This window comes from Zea mays, chromosome 3, assembly GCF_902167145.1.
Source record: "Zea mays cultivar B73 chromosome 3, Zm-B73-REFERENCE-NAM-5.0, whole genome shotgun sequence".
Taxonomy (NCBI): domain Eukaryota; kingdom Viridiplantae; phylum Streptophyta; class Magnoliopsida; order Poales; family Poaceae; genus Zea; species Zea mays.
Genome location: NC_050098.1, coordinates 214599258 through 214605531, shown reverse-complemented (window position 1 = coordinate 214605531; position 6274 = coordinate 214599258).

Genomic DNA, 6274 nt, shown 5'->3' with positions numbered 1-6274 from the left:
GCTCGCCCTGTCGCGGAGATCGACGGGTCAAGCGGGGAGCACGATCTGGATATGCCTGCCGCTGTACGTCCTCGGTGCGGTCGTGGTCTGGATCGTCCACACGAGCGACGGCCACCACCACGGTCCACGAGCGACCGCGCTCTCTGTTTCTGCCCCTTCGGGGCCGGCGTTAGTGGACGACCTCGCGGCCTACGCGGGGCTGGTCCTGGACGGGTTCCTCCTGCCCCAGGTCGTCTCCAATGCTTTCTCGGGCTCCAGGGTGAGGGCCCTCTCGCCGTGGTTCTACGCCGGCGGCACCGTGATCCGCGCGGCGCCGCACGCGTACGACGTGTTCAGGAAGCACAGCTACGTGCCGAGCTGGAACGCGACGACGTATGTGTACGCGAGCCCTCGCGACGACCTCTACGGCGTCGCGTGGGACATCGCCATACCGTGCGGGGCTATGCTGCTCGCCGCGCTTTTGTTCCTGCAGCAGCGGCTTGGGGGCGCGTTCTTGTGCCGTCTAAAGAGCAGACGGTCGGGATCGGGCGAGTACGAGATGGTCTCCACGTCGACCACGATTAGCTCACAGTAACCGTTAAATCAGTTATGCCCGTATTTAAAGGCATGTTTGGTTTGTGGCTAAATGTGTCACACTTTATCTAAAGTTAGTCATCCAAATTGAATAACTAAACTTAGGCAAAAAGTTAGGCAAAATGTGACAATTGAAGTAAGAACCAAACATGCCCTAAGTCTGCAATTACCCATACCAGTATGGCGGTACAAGTACAACATGTTGGATCAGGATCAGCGGATCGTGGCAGATCCTCTACTCCGATCTGGATATGCCGACAGTAGTTTGGCTTGACGAATTATACTCTGCTCCATTTCTTCTAAATGGTGGGAATTATATTCCTTATAAACTATAAGATGTTTTTTAAATGGGAGCATACCTAATGAGCAGGGGCGTCCCCGTATTTTCGAAGGCCATTACGAAATATCTAAATACGGCATATTTAATATAGAAAAATAATAAATAATAATATATATCACAATATAAATTGTATGTATTAAGTTGTAGTAGTTACATATTCTTTATTTAAAAAGCAGTATTCTGTGACTATTCTTTACTTAAAAAATATTATTCTCTTAACTAATCCTATCAAGTGTTTCACTCTCATTTACTATTATAGCCAATACATTCAGCCTTTCTTGTATTATTATAGAGCGTAACTAGAACTTCAATAGCTTTAATTTTGAAAAACTCCACTCAATCGATGCAACAGTTATAGAAATGGTCAACAGAACTTTATATGCAATAGTTGCACTCGTAAAATAATCATGTTGTTTTAAAAAATTGAGAATATCAAGTGGACCCATATTTTTATGTGGAATAAGATCTTGAAGAAAACCTAACTCCATACGTAGGATGTTTGCATCAATATTATATTGTCCATCTCTTTTATGTGCAGCTTAAGGATTGTGACAACAAGATTTTAGGCTCTTTTATCATAACCTTGGTACTGCTCAAATCTCCTTGGGACCAGTTGTCATTCACCTTGTCTCTCTTCCATGTGTAGATGATTCCTTCATAGATGAGTTGCCCCTAGGCCCCGACGCTTGTATATTTATATACTACCGACCAGCGTCGGTCTAGGTCTGAGTTAGACGCGTAGGATTTGGAAAAGCAATAGGCACCACTTGAGTTCTAGAGACGAGATGCAGCTTGACGCCGTCTGTTCAGCTACCTCAAATAATTTGGCCTCGAATACTGTCGGCGTTTCGAAACCCGGGGGTCCCTGGACCGACGAGTAAATTGTCGTCGCGTGCCCCAGCCCAGATGGGTCGACGCGAGACGGAGCGCGAAGGGGGGAGGCAGCCGGAGGGAGACGGGCGTGAGAGGTGGAATCCCGCGGCCTTCGTGTTTGTCCTGCGCCCAGGTCGGGTGCGCTTGCAGTAGGGGGTTACAAGCGTCCACGCGGGAGGGAGCGAGCGGTCTCATGCGAGCGCCGTCCCGTCCTTCCCCGCGCGGCCAACCCTCTGTAAGAGGCCCCTGGTCCTTCCTTTTATAGGCGCAAGGAGAGGATCCAGGTGTACAATGGGGTGTAACAGTGTGCTAACGTGTCTAGCGGAGGAGAGCTAGCGCCCTAAGTACATGCCATCGTGGCAGCCGGAGAGGTTTTGGCACCCAGTTCGTGTGGTGTCGTGGCCGTCGGAGGAGCGCTGGAGCCTGGCGGAAGGACAGCCGTCGGGGCTGTCGAGTCCTTGCTGACGTCCTCTTGCTTCCGTAAGGGGGCTGAGAGCCACCGTCGTCATAGAGCGTGCGGGGCACCATCATTACTTGTCTGGCGGAGCGAGCCAGATGGGACGCCGGTCTTGTTCCCCGTAGCCTGAGTCAGCTTGGGGTAGGGTAATGATGGCGCCTCCTATTGACGTGGTCGGTCCGTGCCCTGGGTTGGGCGATGTGGAGGCTCCTCTGAGGTCGAGGTCGAGTCTGTCTTCCGAGGCCGAGGTCGAGTCCGAGCCCCCGGGTCGGGCGAGGCGGATACCGTCGGCTGAGGCCAGGGCTGAGTCCGAGCCCTGGGGTCGGGCGAAGCGGAGTTCGTCGTCTTCCGGGGCTGAGCCTGAGTCCGAGCCCTGGGGTCGGGCGAAGCGGAGTTGATAGTCGCCTAGAGGGGGGGTGAATAGGGCGAAACTGAAATTTACAAATATAAACACAACTACAAGCCGGGTTAGCGTTAGAAATATAAACGAGTCCGCGAGAGAGGGCGCAAAACAAATCGCAAGCAAATAATGAAGTGTGACACACGGATTTGTTTTACCGAGGTTCGGTTCTCTCAAACCTACTCCCCGTTGAGGAGGCCACAAAGGCCGGGTCTCTTTCAACCCTTCCCTCTCTCAAACGGTCCCTCGGACCGAGTGAGCTTCTCTTCTCAAATCAAAGCCGGGAACAAAACTTCCCCGCAAGGGCCACCACACAATTGGTGCCTCTTGCCTTGATTACAATGGAGTTTTGATCACAAGAACAAGTGAGAAAGAAAAGAAGCAATCCAAGCGCAAGAGCTCAAATGAACACGGCAAATCACTCTCACTAGTCACTAGGGTTTTGTGTGGAATTGGAGAGGATTTGATCTCTTTGAATGTGTCTAGAATTGAATGCCTAGCTCTTGTAAGTGGTTAGAAGTTGGAAAACTTGGATGGCTATGAAGGTGGGGTGGTTGGGGTATTTATAGCCCCAACCACCAAACTTGACCGTTGGCTGGAGGCTTCTGTTCGATGGCGCACCGGACAGTCCGGTGCACACCGGACAGTCCGGTGCCCCTGCCACGTCACCACTGCCGTTGGATTCTAGCCGTTGGAGCTTCTGACTTGTGGGCCCGCCTGGGTGTCCGGTGCACACCGGACATGCACTGTTTGATGTCCGGTGCACCGGCATGGGCGATTCTGACTTCTGCGCGCGCTGTGCGCGCATTAAATGCTCCGCAGGGAGCCGTTGGCGCCGCAGGGAGCCGTTGCTCCGCTGGCACACCGGACAGTCCGGTGCACACCGGACAGTCCGGTGAATTTTAGCGGAGCGGCTGCCGCGCGAACCCGAGGCTGGCGAGTTCCGGAGGCCGAGCTTCCTTGGAGCACCGGACATGTCCGGTGCACACCGGACAGTCCGGTGAATTATAGCGCGCTGGCTTCCGAGAAATCCCGAGGGTGAAGAGTTTGAGTCTGGGTCCCCTGGTGCACCGGACAGGTACTGTTCACTGTCCGGTGGCACACCGGACAGTCCGGTGCGCCAGACCAGGGTGCCCTCGGTTGCCCCTTTGCTCCTTTATTGAATCCAACACATGATCTTTTTATTGGCTAGATGTGAACCTTTTGCACCTGTATAACTTATATACTAGAGCAAACTAATCAGTCCAATATTTGTGTTGGGCAATTCAACCACCAAAATTATTTAGGAACTAGGTGTAAGCCTAATTCCCTTTCAATCTCCCCCTTTTTGGTGATTGATGCCAACACAAACCAAAGCAAATACAGAAGTGCATAATTGAACTAGTTTGCATAATGTAAGTGAAAAGGTTACTTGGAATTGAGCCAATATAACTACTTACAAGATATGCAAGGAATGTTTCTTTCTTATTTAACATTTTGGACCACGTTTGCACCACTTGTTTTGTTTTTGCAAAACCTTATGTAAATCCTTTTCATAGATCTTTTGCAAATAGTCAAAGGTAAATAAATAAGAGTTTGCAAAAGCATTTTCAAGATTTGAAATTTCCTCCCCCTGTTTCAAATGCTTTTCCTTTGACTAAACAAAACTCCCCCTAAGAGAGATCCACCTCTTAGTGTTCAAGAGGATTTTGATATACCATTTTTGAAATACTACTTTCTCCCCCTTTTGAACACAATAGGATACCAGATGATAAAGACTTTTGGAAAGCACTAAGTTTTTGAATTTGGTGGTGGTGGTGCGGTCCTTTTGCTTTGGGCTCATTTCTCCCCCTTTTTGGCATGAATCGCCAAAAACGGAATCATTAGAGCCCTTGAAGTAAGTTCCTCCCCTTTGGTTATAAGTAAATGAGTTAAGATTATACCAAAGACGAGGTCCAGTCCTTTTGCTTTTGAGCTTTTACTCTCTCCCCCAAGGATGGAGTCCTTTTCCTTGATGCTCATTTCTCCCCCAAAGAAGAGAGAGTTGCTCGGAGTGGTGGCGAAGTATGAGTTACGGAGTGGAAGCCTTTGTCTTCGCCGAAGACTCCAATTCCCTTTCAATATACCTATGACTTGGTTTGAAATAAACTTGAAAACACATTAGTCATAGCATATAAAAGAGATATGATCAAAGGTATTTAAATGAGCTATGTGTGCAAGCTTAGCAAAAGAAATTTCTAGAATCAAGAATATTGAGCTCATGCCTAAGTCTGGTAAAAGATTGTTCATCAAGTGGCTTGGTGAAGATATCGGCTAATTGATCTTTAGTATTAATGTAAGAAATCTCGATATCCCCCTTTTGTTGGTGATCCCTAAGAAAATGATACCGAATGGCTATGTGCTTAGTGCGGCTATGCTCGACGGGATTGTCGGCCATCTTAATTGCACTCTCATTATCACATAGCAAAGGGACTTTGGTTAATTTGTAACCGTAGTCCCGCAGGGTTTGCTTCATCCAAAGCAATTGCGCGCAACAATGTCCTGCGGCAATGTACTCGGCTTCGGCGGTGGAAAGAGCGACGGAATTTTGCTTCTTTGAAGCCCAAGATACCAAGGATCTTCCCAAGAACTGGCAAGTCCCCGATGTGCTCTTCCTATTGATTTTGCACCCTGCCCAATCGGCATCCGAATAACCAATCAAATCAAACGTGGATCCCCGAGGGTACCAAAGCCCAAACTTAGGTGTATAAGCCAAATATCTCAAGATTCGTTTTACGGCCGTAAGGTGGGATTCCTTAGGGTCGGATTGGAATCTTGCACACATGCAAACGGAAAGCATAATGTCCGGTCGAGATGCACATAAATAAAGCAATGAACCAATCATCGACCGGTATACCTTTTGATCCACGGACTTACCTCCCGTGTCGAGGTCGAGATGCCCATTAGTTCCCATGGGTGTCTTGATGGGTTTGGCATCCTTCATTCCAAACTTAGCAAGAATGTCTTGAGTGTACTTCGTTTGGCTAATGAAGGTGCCCTCTTGGAGTTGTTTGACTTGGAATCCTAGAAAATACTTCAACTCCCCCATCATTGACATCTCGAATTTCTGTGTCATGATCCTACTAAACTCTTCACATGTAGACTTGTTAGTAGACCCAAATATAATATCATCAACATAAATTTGGCATACAAACAAGTCATTTTCAAGAGTTTTAGTAAAGAGTGTAGGATCGGCCTTGCCGACTTTGAAGCCATTAGCAATAAGGAAATCTCTAAGGCATTCATACCATGCTCTTGGGGCTTGCTTGAGCCCATAAAGCGCCTTAGAGAGCCTATAGACATGATTAGGATACTCACTGTCTTCAAAGCCGGGAGGTTGCTCAACATAGACCTCTTCCTTGATTGGTCCGTTGAGGAAGGCACTTTTCACGTCCATTTGATAGAGCTTAAAGCCATGGTAAGTGGCATAGGCCAATAATATGCGAATTGACTCAAGCCTAGCTACGGGTGCATAGGTTTCACCAAAATCCAAACCTTCGACTTGTGAATACCCTTTGGCCACGAGTCGAGCTTTGTTCCTTGTCACCACACCATGCTCATCTTGCTTGTTGCGGAAGACCCATTTGGTTCCTACAACATTTTGGTTAGGACG